The sequence below is a fragment of the Coffea arabica genome, chromosome 8e (genome assembly GCF_036785885.1).
Source record: "Coffea arabica cultivar ET-39 chromosome 8e, Coffea Arabica ET-39 HiFi, whole genome shotgun sequence".
NCBI lineage: Eukaryota > Viridiplantae > Streptophyta > Magnoliopsida > Gentianales > Rubiaceae > Coffea > Coffea arabica.
Window position 1 is genome coordinate 41,624,387 of NC_092324.1, and position 17,479 is coordinate 41,641,865.

The window sequence follows — 17,479 nt, forward strand, 5'->3', positions numbered from 1 at the left end:
AGAGATTTCAAAAAACAACTTTTGATGATTTCAAGAGACAAAATTGTCAACTAGAAACAACTCGCTTTGAGCTTTAATATTCTATAAAAGGGCCTTTGTTGAACTTGCTTCACAACTTTGGCAGGCTGTAAACACTACCAAAAATGTAGTTTTCATTAGTTTTTCTTAGTTTATTAGTATAATATAGTTAGTGTAGTTTATCTATCTTGTATTTGTAGTTAGATTTGGATGAAGAATTGAAGAACAAGATGGAGAGCTTGCATATCATGTGACAAGGGTGATTTCTCTCCTATCACTTTCTCTTTTGCATTTGAGTTCATGTTTAGCCATAATACAAGTATGGTCTTTTCTTTCATTCTCTTTATGTTTTGCTAAAGTTATGCCTAAATTTATGGATGAATTTTCTATATCTTGTTAGTGATGTTTACTTAATTATTTGGTGATATTATTTTGAACAAATTATTTAGAACTTTTGCTTTTCTAATCATAATTAACTAGCCATTAATTGTGATAATCTTAAGGTGTTAAGTTTATAATGAAAATTGAGATTTAACAATAGTTTAAAGAAGTACTAAACCTAGGGAGTATACTCACGAGAGTAGAGGTGCACTTTTATGGCTTTAATGGTTTGTTCTATGTAATTTCATAGAATAAATGAACTTATAGTTAATTTCATAACCACGAGAGTAGGTATGATTTAGTTATAAGTATAGTTGATTTACAATGAGAGTTGATTTCACATATATTTAGAAATTATGCCATAACTAACCAAGATGATAGCATTAAATTAATCAATAATTTCACTTGCAAAAGTAGTGAAGAATTCCATAACCCTAGGAGCTTTCTATTGTTACTTTTATTACTTTTATTTCATGTTTATAATGTAGATTTAATTTCTTTCACTTGTGATAGTTTAAGTAATAAAGGAATTTGAAAACTATCGGTAATTGGTAATCTTCCCTATGGGATCGATATCTAACATCCCTTGTACTTGATAAATGATCGGTATACTTGCAGAAAATAGAGTATTTAGGTTTTATTAAAATTGGGGTATGGTAGAGCCTTGTCAATAAGTATCTACTTTTATGAGATAAAAGTTAATTCATTAAGATGTAGTGACAAATTATCTTTCTTAACCTAGTGGACTTATTTTAGAACTTAATAAGTGTTATTAATCTCTAAAATAAAAGAAAATTATTTTCTCAATATAATGTTAGCCGACCTGAAATCATCTTATCTTTGACATTTATAAACTTAGTCTTGTGAATAAGTTTCATACCTTTGAATTACATGATGATATTTGGTTGGATTCTATTGATTATGAATCATTTGAGATAGTGAATCTTATTCAAGACTAAATAGGTCTTTTGTTTGAAAAGGCTTAAAGAATTGTTAAAATTCATTCATTCTGATGTATGTGGAAGATCAACAATTCATGTTAGAGATAATTATTTCTTATACTTTAGTACTTTCACTAATAACTATTCAAAAATGGACACATGTGCTTTTAAGTTCAAATCCAAAGTTTTGAGAACTTAAAGAATTATGAGATTAGATGCACCATGCAAGTTTACCAAAATAGTTTTGAGGTTTGTCCTAAATAAATTACCTTTTATACACTAAATCTTATTCCATGTATATATTTGTTTAAAGTATATCATGTGAGATATAGAGTGTTAGAAATTTCAAAGCTTTGTGAAAGTTTGGATTGCCCTACTTATAAAGTAGGCATCTATAATTAGACAAGTTGGAGTTAAGATTCGATTAAAATCTTTTGTGGAGAGTTCTTGAGAATTAAAAGGAAAAGAAAGATCAGCCAAAAAGAAGAAGAGCAAATCGGTTCTCTCTGTTTCATTGGTTTGATTTCATCCACTCATAAGTTTGAGTTTCCCTGTCTTCTCCAAAAACACTGTTATATTACCAAATAAAAAGTGTTTTTTCCTCCAAAATTACTATTTTTTAGATAAATTGCTCATTCTAGATAAAGTAGTGGGAGTAAGATAGAATTTAAAACTTGAAAGAGTTTCAAGTATCACAAAAAGAAGTTGAACAAAAACATGAAATTGGAGCTTGCATTTCACGATGATGATGAGCCACAACAAAAGTGCTTAAAATTAGGGTTTCATAAGTCTCGAAAATATAGATTTCTTGTGGAGAGTCAGTGTTTGATCATGTGCTCTTAGTGACTTATGAATAGTTTTATGACTCATAGAAATGGTTAAGAATTATAAATCTAAAATGAATTTCATGTTTGACAAAAGGTATTGACCATAGTCAATTCGTCTAAGGGTATAAAAGGCCTATTAGGTGTAAGAGAGTTTTTCGAGTAAAGACCAATATAAAAGGAAAAGTGTTACCTATAAAGTTTAATTGGTAGAGAGATTACCTTTAAAGATAAGTAATAATCTTTAACGAAACCTTCTCTAGTCAATAAGTTTAAATTAATTTAGATTTACTTACTTTCTTTAACTATGACTTATAGCATGGCAAATAGATATTAAAATCACTTTCCTTGAATGGAAATGATAAATGATTGTGTATGTAACATAGGTTAAAGTTTTCTATATCTTGTGTGCCATTAAAGCAAGTTTCCAAGAGTTGTATCATCCGTTTTAATGAGATAATCAAAGAATTTGATTTTATCAAATTTGAGAATAGGCCTTATACTTATATGCAATTTAGTGGGAGGTATCATAATTTCATCATTATATATGTGGTCAACATATTATACTTGGAAATACCTATGCTCCAAAACTATAGGTATAGTTGATTAAGATTTTCTCCATGGTGTTAAGGAGAAATAGTTTTCTTTTTAGGAGTAAAGATCTATAGTGATAGATCATGATTGCTTGGCCTTTTGTAGTACATATATAAGATGCTAAAGACGTTTAGCATGAAGTGATCTAAGAAGAGATGTATCTATATCATACAACGTAATCCTTTCAATGCACAAAGCTTATTGTGTTCTTTGGTCCATGAAGAATTAAGATTGGTAATTTGAGAATATACTTATAAATAATCTTACAAAGATGATTTGCAAGTTTTTTTTAGTACAATAAGCTCTACATCTATTACATCTTACTCTATTTCCTATATCTATCAGCACTATATCCTCTAAAGCCTCTATCTCTATAGTAACTAAGTACTCAGTTAATGTCTAACGTTTCCGTAAAAAAAAAAAAGTACTCAGTTAATGGCTCATATATATATAACACCTATCTAGCTCATCAAACACTTGTATTCAAGTCCCCATTCGAGCAGTAGTTCCAGATTTTCATTTGTTCTTGGAGCACTCTCCCACGATACACACGTTGATTGGACACAATTTACAATTGCTGCAACAAGTTGAACTTTGGTTTTGCTGATTTGCTTAAAGACCCTGCTATTCCTCTCCTGCCATAAGTGCCAAACAATCACAGAGAGAACCAGCCTTCTAAGTTTAGTTGCAAAGGATTCACCCTTCAAGAAAACACTGCACCATTGCGCCTCCATCTGCCAACACATATCTCCTCTATATACCAAACACATTTTTTTGTACTTTTTGCCAAACTGACTTAGCAAAAGCACACTCAAAAAATAAGTGGTCTATTGACTCAATCCCTCTACAAAGTACACATGTTGGATCAACATTCTGCATTCCCCATTTTCTCAGTCTATCTTTTGTCATCAGCTTTCCTTGTACAACCAACCATAAAGTAAAAGCAAGCTTCGGAATGCAACCCTTCCCCCACACCATTTTATACCACTTTACAGTTTCACCACTAGGAAATATCCTCCTCATTGCAAATTTGATAGAGAACATGCCTGTTGATGATCCTAGCCACCTCACATGGTCCTCTCTATGTGTGTTTTGCAATAGAGATGTAAGAGTTGCCTTCTTGAAATCTTGAACAAGAGAGTTAAGTCTTCTTTCCCAAGGCCATTTCCAGCACTTGTTGAGAATAAAATCAGCCACCTTAGATCTTGTATTTAGTCCCAAGTTCTTGAGCAAGGATATGGGGTATATCTTGTAGAGTGGTCCAACGGATGCCAAAAATCATACCAAAATGATGTTTAGCCTCCATTGCCTATATAAGTACATATAAATGATTGAGCTAGAGCCTTGCACTACATTATTTTTCTCCAAATCCAAGAATAGCCATCAGTTTTAATAACCTCCCAAAAACTTCTCCCCTTCAGTATTACAGAATGTATACACCTCACCCATAAATTGTCTTTTTTACTAAAAATGTTCCATACTAACTTTAAGATAATGCACACATTCCACTGTGTAGTGTTTTTTATTCCCAAACCACCTTTTCTCTTGGGCTTACAAACATCACTCCATTTCACCTTAACTGCATACTTTCTTTTTAAGTCACCTGACCATAAAAAAGAAGCAACATTCCATCAATCTTATGAATAACATCTTTAGGAAGCATAAAAACATTAAACCAGTACAAGTATATTCCACTTAGTACTAATTGGATGAGCTGCAATCTACCACCATAGCTTAACTTCTTTGCTGCCCAACTCTCAATCTTACTTTTAATCTTGTTAAAGATTTGTTGACAATCTTTGAAGCTGAGCTTCGTTGATATCAGCAGTACTCCAAGATACCTTACTAGCAGATTCCCTCTAGGCATTTCCACCAGACTGCACAGTTCCTGAGCTTGTGCGTCAGTTACACAAGACAAATAGACATCACATTTTTGATAATTTAGCTTGAGGCTAGACATTAGTCCAAACTCTACTAAGACTTCTTCAAAAACTGAAAAGATTGGATATTAGCAGTAGAGAGCAAGAATAAATCATCAGCAAACATCATATGGGATATCTCGAAGTCCCTGCATGCTGGATCGAAATCAAACTCCCTTTTACCAATATACCATTTTAAGAGACCAGTAAAAACTTCCATAGCCAGGAGGAATAAGGGGAAAGAGGGTCCCCTTGAGATCCATTAAGATTGACAGAAAACATAGCAGTAGTCATACTATTTGCAACCCACTTTATAGTAGTAAACTGGAAAGACCAATCAACTGTGTCATATGTTTTCATAAGGTCCACTTTAATGGCAACTCTTGCTTTACCATGCTTACAATGATACCCTCTCACCACTTCATGCATCATGAGAACACTATCCGTAATCTGCCTGCCTTGGACAAAAGCATTTTGATTGTTGGAAATGAGATTAGGAAGTACCTTCTTTAATCTGTTGGCCAAGATTTTAGGGTAGCATTTGTAAAAGAAATTGCAACAAGAGATGGCTCTGAATTCCTTCATCTTAGAGGCATTCTTGATTTTGGGAATCAATGAGATTGTCGTACTATTCAGAGATTGGTACATGTATTGTTCCTTAAAATAGTGCTTCAAAGATGCTATAACATCAGCCCTCACAACATTCCAACTTCCTGCAAAGAATTCGCCAGTAAATCCATCTAGCCCTGGTGCTTTCACTTTCATCATGTTAAACACTATATTTGTGATTTCCTCCTCAGAAACGGGTGATGTTAAAAGCTCCTTTTGTACTCTCTACTTGAGAGCTTTCTCTCCATTGGGTGGGAGCTGGGAACCAGGAAAAATCAAATTTCACAGACTCAAAATTCAAAATCCACAACTCTTCTAAACAACCAAAATAGCAAGACCAAAATTATGCAATAGATTCATAATAGAATATACAAACTCAGATGCGAAGACAAAATGTCTCGGAGTGCTGGAGCAGAGAATACAAGGAAGGACTCATTGGCACACCACTGTGATTAATAGCTCGCATTTATGAAGCTTCAAAATGCAAGACTACGAACACAAATGGGAGCAAAGTCTAGTCGGAAAAAGGAAACTATGCAATTAATGCTCATGGAAACGCTGGAGGAAACGAGAATCCAAGTAATTACAGCTTATATATCCTTCCACTAGGCCTTAACCTTCTCATGCATATCATAGATTTGGTCTGCATACTGCCTACCTGGTAGTGTATTTACTTAGAAAAGATAGTAGTCTAGTTCCTTTTCTTCTCTGATTTTTCAGGTTCTGTTCATTGTTAGTCTATAATTTAACGAATCCCTCTTAGATCTCATCGACCCTATGGTGGATGAACTAGAGGAAGTGTCGAAAAATTTTGCTCTGTCAAATTTAGAGCAGAACGGTGCGTGGATAGAACTGGATGATGTAGATCCAGGGATCTCTGAGTGCTTGAACAGTATCATTGGAAAGATAAGAGGAGAGAAAGTGGCTAACTTTACTGGGGTAAAGAATTTTGTCACAGCAGCTTGGGGGTACCCCAAAGACTTCACAATAGCTGAGCTGGGGCCTAATCTCTTCTAGTTCTTTATTCCTGACCAGGAGACTAGAGTAAGAATCCTTAATGATGGACCATGGTTGATTGACAACCAAATACTGGTTCTTAACCGTTGGGAGGAAGGAATTGAGGAAAATACAGAGGCCTTTAAATTTGCCCTCTTTGGGTACAAGTATGGAATCTCCCAATTCACTGGATAACAAAGGAAGTAGGAAAGAAAATAGGTATGGTCTTCAAGGAGGTCAAGGAAGTATTAATTCCCCATTCAGGGAGTAAGGAAGGAAACACCTAAAGTTGTTAGTTTGTGCAGATATGACCCAGCCTTTATTAAGAGGAACTACAGTTAAGATGAATAGAATATTAAAATGGGTAAGCTTCAGATATGAAAGAGTCCTAGACTTCTGCTATAGATGCGGCATAATTGGGCACAGTGAAAAGAAATGCAAGAACAATGTAACCATCAGTAAAGGTCAAAAAGAAAATCAGTATGGCCCCTGGTTGAGAGCTCAATCTGGAAAAGGATCTCCTCAAAAAGATGGTAAATCTAACACGTACATTCCTGACAGACAAGTATGGAGGTTTCAGAATAGGGAATGGAGCAGGAAAGGACCAGGGAAACCAGTAGAGAAAGATAAAAACCCTCCCAGGACTGAACATTGTGATGAACTGCTTAAGGTCACAAGTGATGAATCTTTGTTGAATACTCAAAAAGATCTACCTATAGTGAGAATTCAAGAAATAGGACAGAGAAAAGGGGCACACTAGAAGTACAGTTGGTGGTAGGGAATGAGAAAGCATAAAAGGAAAGGAATGTGGTTAAATAGTTGACTGGACTTGAGGAGAGAGGGATGGAGGAGGCAATAACCGAGGTGTTACTACTAGATCAAGGAAACATGGGGAATAGGAACCAAAGAAATAAGAAAGAAGAAGGTATGACTATGAATACAGATATGCAGCTGGATGGTGAGGACATGGATCAGATCCAAGAGACAAGAACAAAATGAGATCCAAAATCTGGGATTTAGGATTGGCAAGAATACCAAAAGAAAGTTACTCATTCTAGATGAGGAGATGCCAGACATGGAGTCAACAAATCAAACAATCAAAAGGAACAGAACTAGTAAAATGGAAAAGAGCATAGATCATAACATAAGGGAGGAAGAGACCAACCCAAACTGGTCTCCAAATCAATCATGAGGGCTCTGGTGTGGAACTGTCAAGGTGCTCCACACTTGGCGGTGTGGAGCACCTTGACAGTTCCCCACTTGAAGGAGGAAAATAAACTCCTCTCCCTAAGTATAATATTTCTTAGTGAAACAAAAAATAGGAAAAATTTCATGGAAAAAGTTAAAAAAATTTTGAACTTTGAGAATATCTTTGTTGTTGAAGCCATGAATAGATTAGGTGGAATAGCTCTTTTGTGGACCAATGAGGTCAAAATTACAAAAGTACAAGGGACAACATTCATGATTGAGGCCAGAATTGTTGATGAGGAGAAACAGGAGAGGTGGTGGTTCATTGGCATATATGCTAGTTGTGATTATCAAATAAGAAGAAGACAGTGAGAAGTAATAAACAGAAGAAAAGCAGGCTGGGGGAAAAATGGATAATCATGGGAGACTTCAATGATATAATCTCAAATGATGAGAAATGGGGTGGAAGAAATAGAGATGACAGAAGTTTCCAAGATTTTAGGAAGTTCATCAATGATAATTAGCTGGAGGACATTGGTTTTAAGGGGAAGCCATGGACATGGAGCAATAATTGGTATGGGGATGGGGAAGTAAATGAAAGAATTGATAGGGGACTATGCACTTTGGAGTAGTCACAATGCTTTAATGAAGCCAAATGTAGACACATTGAATCCCATGCCTCAGACCACTGTATGCTGATACTGGAAACTTAGAAGGAAGGTAGGAAAAGGAAAAAAAAAGGTTTCAATTTGATAAAATGTGGCTACAACATAATGAGGTTGAAAGGGTGGTAAAGGAGGCATGGAACACCACCTACGAAGGAACAAGATGGTTTAAAGTGACTCAGAAGATAAAAAAATTGTAGGATTGAGTTACTGAAATAGAGCATTAGCAAGAAAGGGAATTCACTTGAAAGGATCAAATGGTGCAAACAACAGCTTGAAGACACAAAGGCATCAAATGCAGAAAACAAAAGGCAACAAATGCAGGAGGTCAAGAGACAACTGAAAATGGCCTATAAGGATGAAGAAGCTTAATGAGGTTGAAGGGGTGGTAAAGGAGGCATGGAACACCACCTGCGAAGGAACAAGATGGTTTAAAGTGACTCAGAAGATAAAAAAAATTGCAGGATTGAGTTACTGAAATAGAGCAGTAGCAAGAAAGGGAATTCCCTTGAAAGATCAAATGGTGCAAACAACAGCTTGAAGACATAAAGGCATCAAATGTAGAAAACAAAAGGCAACAAATGCAGGAGGTCAAGAGACAACTGAAAATGGCCTATAAGGATGAAGAAGCTTACTAGAATTAGAAATCAAGACTAAGATGGCTAAATGAGGGGGATAAGAATACTTAGTTTTTCCATGCAACAGTTAAAGGAAGAAGGAAGAGAAACAGGTTGCAGAAATTGAGGAAAGCTAATGGTGAATGGACTGTGAATGAAGATGAGGTGGAGGAGAAATAGCTACTTATTATAAGCAGCTGTTTAAGTCATTAGCTACTGGGGATCTGGAGAAGATCTTAGATAGGATTCCTGTCACTATAACTGAACAAATGAATAAGGAATTGAGTAAAAAAGTGGAAGAAAAAGAAATTAAGACTGCTTTCTTCTCTATGGATCCTAATAAAGCTCTTGGAAGTGATGACATGTCCCCTTTGTTTTTCCAAAGATTCTGGAGTATTATTAAACAGGATCTAGTAAATGCAATCCAAGGTTTCTTTTATCACAGTGTCATCCTTAAAGCTATAAACCATACAGTCATCTCCTTGATCCCAAAAATAGATTGGCCCATAGAGGTTAATCAGTATAGACCTATCAGCCTATGCCAAGTGGTATATAAAGCCAAAGCCAAAATTCTTGTCAGTAGAATGCAACCTTTCCTCAGTAGGTGCATTAGCAAAAATCGGTCTGCATTTGTTTCAGGTAGGCAAATATTAGATAATGTCATTTTATCTCATGAATTACTGCACTTTCTCAAAAACAAAAGACATGGTAGAGAAGGATATATGGCTGTGAAACTGAATATGTCCAAAGCCTATGACAGGGTGGAATGGAAATGTTTGAAGGCTATTATGGAGAAAATGGGATTCTGTTCTACTTGGATAAGCTGGATTTCATCCTGCATCAGCTCAGTAACCTACTCTTTCAAGGTAAATGGGGAACACAACGAGTACATCACCCCCTCCAGAGGTGTAAGACAAGGAGATCCTCTATCTCCTTACTTATTTTTGCTGTGTCCAGAGGGGTTTTCAAATCTCTTACAAAAAGCAAAGCATGAAAAGGAGTTGACGGCGGTAAAAGTTAGTAGAAAAGTACCTACAATTACCCACTTGTTCTTTACAGACGACTCACTGGTGTTCTGCAAAGCAAAAGTTCAAGAAGCTGGGAAACTAATGAAAGTCCTCAAGGTGTATGAGGAGGCAATGGGACAGCTCATCAACTTGGAAAAATCCTCAGTATTCTTTAGTAAGAACACAGACCAAATAGTGAGGAATGAATTCTGTCAAGCTGTGAGGTCAATTCAACAGGTAGGACAAGGGAAATATTTGGGATTGCCTATGATTATCACAAGGTCTAAAAAGCAAGTTTTTGGATTCATAAAGAATTCCATTGACAAAAAACTACAAGATTGGAAAAACAAACTACTGAGCCAGGCAAGGAATGAGATAATGCTTAAAGCAGTGGCATTGGCAATGCTTACTTACACCATGTCTTGCTTCAGGTTGCACACCCAATTATGCAGAGAAATCAATTCAAAAATGGCAGACTATTGGTGGAGAGACACAGAAGGGAAGAACAAGATACACTGGATCAGCTGGAAGAAGATAACACAGACTAGGGAAGCAGGGGGCATGGGATTCAAAGATATGCAAATCTCCAATAAAACCTTATTGGCTAAGCAAGTATGAAAGTTAATTACACAACCAAACTTGCTAGTCAGAAAAGTTTTAAAGCAGAAATACTATCCCAAACAGTTACTCTTCAACTGCAAAGTGCCCAAAAATGCCTTCTGGATTTGGAAAAGCATATCAGCAGTGAGAAAGGAACTGCAACAAGGAACTACAAGGAAAATTGGTAATGGTAGAGACACGAGAATTTGGGAAGTCAACTGGATACCAGATAGGCCACATGGGAAACCAACTTTAGCTAAGCCACAGGGATGTCAGCTAAATCTTTTCTCAAATCTGATAAGTAATAACAAATGGAATAGAGTTCTTGTCCTCAAAACTTGCAGTTCACAAGATGCAGAGAGAATCCTGAGTATACCAATAAGTGTTACAGGTAAAGAAGACAGCTATTATTGGGTGCACTCTCAGAATGGTCAATACATGGTCCAGTCTGGCTACAAGACATGGATAAAGGAAAAGAACCAGGTGAACTCAGCGGTAAGGGAGAAGGCTGGAAGAAGCTATGAAGGTACCATCAGCAAGGTCTGGAAATCACTGTGGAAGCAGAACGTGAGTCAAAAACTGAAGGTATTCATGTGGAAAAGCTTACACGGAGCCCTTCCAGTAAGGGAACTAATTTACAGAAGAACAAAGCAAGGAAATCCTATGCGTGCAGGATGTGGAGAAAGAGAAGAAACATTAGAACATATGATGCTCCAATGTAAGAAAGCAAAGGAAATATGGAAAATGACGCCAGTTCAGTGGGATGGCCTGGAACACCTTTATGATTGTTTTCTAAAATGGTGGATAACAATTATGGAAGCTCAACAAAGCAGAGATGATGCAAAACAGGTGAATGCAACCATCAACATACTCTGACAGATATGGAAAGCCAAGAATGATAGAGAGTTTAACCAAAAGGAAAGAGAGCCTCACAAGATAGTTGAGAAGGCTATAAAGGATTGGGTGGAGTTTGAAGAGGCTAACAAAGGAAAGGAACCAAGGAAGATCACTCAGGAAACAGAAGTACAACATAGGACTAACCAAAATCATAATGAAGGAGTCAGGAAGATGCTACTCAAGATTCATACCCAACAAGACAAACGTCAATCTGTAGTGGGGATAGGCATCACAGCAGCAAACAACCTGGGACAACTACAAGCAGCCTGGGCACTCAGAGAAAGAATGTTAGATGATCCATTACAAGATCAAGCAAAAACTGTGAAACCTGCTCTATTAAAAGCTGCCAACCAAGGCTGGAGACACATCAAAGTAGAGCTAGACAACAGAAGACTGATGGAATACATAATGGAATCAAGACACAACAATTGGCGGGTTGCTACTCTTGTTGAGGACATTTAGTTCTTGTATAATTTGTTTCATCAGTGCTCTCTCTCTTTGGCTAACTCGGGAAAAGTAGGTAATATTAAGCTGAGCATGTATACTATTAACATCTGGTTAGATGAAGAATGGGTTAATCCCACTCTTAGATGCTAATGCATCATTGTCAAGTGTAGGACTGTTGTCCTTTTTGTTTGGACCTTTGTCCAATTACTGTATAGAGTTTACAATGAAATATAAAGCTATCATTTCGACAAAAAAAAAAAAAGCTCCTTTTGTTCTTCTGACAGTGATACTGAGATCACTTGCTGGAGTCTAGATTCATACCAACTAGTATCATTCCTCTTAAAGGGATTCTGGTAGAATTCAACTACCATCTTCTTCACCTCCTCATATTCATATACCTGCTCACCCTGGTCATTCATCAAGGAAGGATCCTATTACAAGCTATGTGCCCCTTCATTTCTCTATGAAAAAAGGAAGTATTGTAGTCTCCTATCTTCAGCCATTGAATTCTGGACTTATCTTTATAGAACCTTTCTTCTACAAGTAACAACTCTGTATATTCTTTTGTAACTTCCTTGCAAAGTTGAATAAGCTCCAGGTCACATGGGCTGTGCTGTAAGGTGGACTGGATATTATACAGCTGCTCTTGTTTTGCTTTCACCTTGCTACTAATATCGCCATAATATTCTTTATTCAACAGCTTCAAGCTAGCTTTTACTTCAACTTTTCACACACAACCCTTACAGGATTCCCTTTCACAGTTTCATTGCACCCCTGCTCAACAATTTCTGGATACTTATTATGTTCCATCTAGAAACTATGAAACTTAAAGGGCTTAGGTCCAAAATTGATACTATCAGCAATATTGACATTGGTAGGAGAGTGATATGACACATTAGGTGATAGCAAATCAATTTCTACTGCAGTGAAGTCCTCAAGCCAACCATGATTAACAAGGGCTCTATCAATCTTGCTGTACACAGTCCCTTCTTCCCTATGATTACTCCAAATATAAAACACCCTTTACTGGGATGTTCAACCACATCAATATCCTCAATACATTGATTGAATTCCTCCATAGCTGGATAATCAAACTCATTACTGCCCAATCTTTCATCATTTTTCCTTATGGCATTAAAATCTCCCAAAATAAGCCATGGTGATGAGCCAGCATAACCTCTCAATTCCTTCAGTTGTTCCCATAATTCCCTCATTTCCTCAGATTTATTCTTACCATAGACCACAGTAAGAAAAAAAGAGGATCTCAAGAGGCCAGATTGAACTCTACAAGATATTGTTTGTCTATGAGACACAACATGCTGGCATTGAACTTTATCATTATCCCAACATACCAATATTCTACTAGCTGCAACATTAGTAGAATCATGTAAAAAAGCCCACCCAGGTGCACACTTATTCACTATACTGGTTATATTACATAACTGGACTTTATTCTCAACCACCCCAATGATATCGGCATTAGTAGAGGTTAATAGTTTTTGTATAGCTATTCGTTTAATAGGTCTATTCAGACCTCGTATATTCCAACACAGGACCTTCATTGCTCAAGGAATTTTTCTTAATTCTTCGCTTACTTTGGGGTTAGCACGACTTCCACCTTCAGAGCTACTACCATTCATTTCATCATTAGAACCACAGATAATAGAGAAGAAAAGGTCTTATCCATTGGAAGTACTATTTCAATTTTTTGAATAGGAATATGTGTATCTTCTTTAGGATTGCAAGTAGCCACTTGCTCGTGCATAGTCAATGCTACTTGATCATTATCCATACTGTCCTTCTCCCTAACACTGCTATGGATACTGTTAGCGCTAGCATCAACAATAATTTCTTCCCCATTGCGATTTAATAGACCATTACTAAGACCAGCATCCTTCTGTATATGGTAGTGGACATCACTACTCCCCATGATACACTGACATCCTTCTTTAGCTATGCTAACTATGGAATCGTGCTGTAACTCAGTACCCATTTCACCAGGCACTTCCTTAGGGATCCATTTCTAAGTACTTCTATGACCTAATTTATTGAAACATGCCCAAACCTTTTATATTTACCACAACATGAAGGGATCCATTCATATTCAACAACTTGATTCATAAGATGACCATGCTCATTCAAAAAAGGTATGGTCTCTGGTCTCAACGACTCCACCTCCAACTCCACACATTTCCTTGCAAATGCAACTTGGGTCTACAGTGCAGTATGTTGATCTGTATACAAGGGTTTCCCAACATAACTCACAAGTTTACTTAGAGCCTCCATAGTATAGTAATGCAGCTTTAATCCTGGAAGACGAATCCACACCGAAACACTCTTAAACTCAATATTTTGCATCTCTAGATCTGGACTCCAAAGCCTCAGAAATAGCATCTTATTACCCCAAGGTCAAAGGGACTGATCAACTTACAAGTCTCTAGTATCAGCATCTTCAAAACTAAATACATAGATTCACTTCTTCATCGTTACAACATCAATTTTACCCATATCTCTCCATCGTGAGTTTACCAGCTGTTGAACATTATAAAAGGGGGTAGGGGAACCTAGCATATATCCAACAATAGCATTTTTCCATTTGCAAATACCAGATACAGTATCTTCGGTATTCAATTTCCCAACCAATGCATTAGAATTTAGAGACGCCTTAGGAGGAATAAAGGATAAATGCATACCTCCATGGACATTTTTCGATTTGCCAATTACTTGAGCCCAAGTCAGCTTATCTTCCTTCACCAACTTCCGTGTTCCATTGCTATACCCCTCCTTTAATATCTTTAGTCCTACTAAGCCAGTCCTAGGTAAGGGTGGAAAATTTTCCATTTCCTATTCTTTTCCATTCATATTTCCAGAATCATCCAACCAGAGAACTCGTGTTTTAGTTGAGCTAGTCGTCATTGGATCTCGAGCTAGGAGAAGCTTCAAAACGTGCCAAAGACCCCTCAATGAACAAATTTCGATCGGTGAGATGAAAATGGACCTAAGGACGAACACAATATCCCAAGAATCTATCCCATTGAAGCTTGAAGACCTCAACAATGGCAGATTTGTGAGGTGCACACTTTAGCAGGAGCTCCTTTGTCAGTGAACGTTAGCGGCAGTTATTATAGCTCCTCTGATCCTCAACAACGGCAGATTTGCAAGTTATGCAGTCACTTATAATATTGGTATTATGTGTTGAAAGGGTTTCAAACAAAACACAACTGAAGTTTTTACAATTAAATCTTAACAAGTTGCTATTTGAGAAGTGGCAAAACAAAGCATTTGGATCTGTAAGTTCAATTAGGAACTTGGGTTGGTTCTCTCTATTTTAAATTCTTTATCCTGTATTATGACTATAATGAAAATTTGCCCTGCCAAAAGAATCAAGGTCTCATCGCGGATCCATAGGCTTGTTAAAGTGCTGCCATATGATTTGATGAAATCATTGGTAAGAATAAAATTGAAGATAGAAGGAGTACCTGTGGATAACACCATGGTTGATCCGTTTACTAAATTTTATCTTAAAGGAAACATGATGGTCATATACGCTCATTTGGTATTTGATTTATGAGTTATTGGTTTTAGTGCAAGTGGGAGATTGAAAGTATATATACCCTAAAGCCAATCAACTTTTAGGATTTAATATGCACTTGAACTATTTATATTATAATAAATGGCATCTTTATCATATTAATTGCTTATATTTATATCAATATTTTGAAACTCAAACCATTAATTGAACCAGTAAGGTGTTCGGGTTGAGATTCAACCTATCAAACCTGTTCAACCCTGATTCAATGAATTTTTTAAAAAATGGTTTGTATAAATATGTGCATAAAATAAGACATGCAATGGGCTTTATATGATCAAAGAATTTGGATTTTCACAAATAAATTTTTTAAATTATAAGTTGAAACAAATAAATTTTATCTCAATTTCAATTATATCTATCAAAAAAATCTTATATCGAATCCAAAAATATCACAATATTTTGTAATTATACAAATTCGCATATATGAGATTAGATATTGTGAGTTTAAATTTTAATTCATGTTTTTTGGAATTTAGAGATTACAACTTTTAAAAAAAAATTGGACGTTAAGAAAATAGAAAATAGAGATGCAAACTTGATACAAGGCAAAAAATGAGAAGAAAGTGAGTGGATATGGCATTTAATAATTAGTCTGTAAGGTTAAAGAAAACCTGCTCTTTGTTTTTTAAATTTTCTTTCAATTTAATACCTGAAAACCAAAAAATCGCTGGTTCAATAGTTCAATTCGGTTTGCACAGTTCAAATGGTTCTGATATTTAAGTCCAAAAACCATTCTTCTTTTCCTAATTTTGGTTCCTGCCATTTCCCAAATTTTTTATCAATACAGTACCAACAAAACCAGCAATATGAAGCAACCAAAAAAAAAACCACACATACATTCAATCTAGTTAACTAAAGAAAAAGAAAAACTGGAAAAAGGAAAAGAAATACCTCAATGAAGAGTTTGGTCCCTTGGCCAAAGTTTTTGATGAAATTTGCCAAGGTCCAATAGCCTAACCGATCGCTGCCTCCTTTTTGTTGTGTGCAAGTGTGTTGGGAAAGTATTGGGAGAGAGGAGAGCCGAGAGGGAGTAGTGGTAGTTTTTCTTTGGTTTTGTCTCTTGTCCTTTGAGAGAGAGCCAGAGAGCTTGTCTATTTGGAGCGTGAGTGGAGTCTTTTTTTTGGCTTGTCTGGAGAGAAAAAGAGAGAGCCAAGAGAGACTTGTGAGTTGGAGTTTGTGTGTGTGTGTTTGGTCAAAATGATCGTCTTTTACCTAATAACAAGAAAGGTGCATGGGAAAAATATGATGAACTTTTTTTTAACCAAAATGAGAAGAAATGTTAATGAGAATGGAGTGTAAAAATGAGTAAATAGTGGTTTTGGTAAAACAAAAATAATTAGGATGATTTGGATTTCTTGATTTTCTTTTTTTTATCTTCTTTTTTTTTTCTTTTTGTTTTTTTGTTTTTCTTTTGTTTTTCTTTTTCCTAAAAAAACCTGCAAAAAATGAGAAAAATACACATAAAAATGTAAGAAAATAAATAACTTATTAAACAGAAAAAATTCAAGAAAATATTAAAAATTGACAAAAATTTGATGTCTACAGCGGTCTACAAACATTTTTTTTCAAGGGAAATCTTTTTTTATAGTTCAGATATTTATAAGGGAAAATTTGCTATATAATTGGCGAAAGATTTGATATTCAAGGATGGAGTAAAATTTTGTCCAAAGTCATAAGTAGGGAGTTTGGATTCTTTTAATGGGAATTAAGCTAAAATGATAGATTTGCCCATAGATAGTTTTGCATGAATTTAGGACCTCAATTGGCCACGTTATGTCTGTCGACAGTTTTGTAAAGTTTTGACCAATGCAACTGCGTCGGGATAGGAGATTATTTGAAATAATTTTAAAAAAAAAAATAGTGTAGCACTTTTCAATGAAAATATATTCCATTTTGGCCGATGTGGCTCTGTTTGGATAGGAGATTATTTGGGATAAATTTTTTAAAAAATAGTGCAGCACTTTTCTAATGTGATATCTGTGTGACAAAAAGTGATTAAAAATATATTTATGATACAAGCAGATAAATTTGTGTAAATAATTTACTATCCACACTAATTCGTTGTGAGGGCCCAAGTTAGATATGTATCCATATCAACATTAATCAAGCAATCAATACATAAAAACTGAACCGTCATGTCAAAATTTTAAAAAATCGTTGTCTCTCGTTCAATTTAAGGGTGCC

At 35.7% G+C, this 17,479-nt stretch overlaps 1 long non-coding RNA gene across 1 annotated transcript in view; it reads right to left on the minus strand.

Annotated features, from left to right (window-relative positions):
• Window positions 1-16,407, minus strand: part of LOC140012529 (uncharacterized) — a 30,594-nt gene extending 14,187 nt beyond the window's left edge. Inside the window, exon 1 of the long non-coding RNA XR_011819701.1 lies at window positions 16,187-16,407. This is a non-coding gene — a long non-coding RNA (uncharacterized lncRNA). The remainder of the gene's footprint in view (window positions 1-16,186) is intronic.
• Between the last annotated feature and the right edge of the window lie 1,072 nt (window positions 16,408-17,479).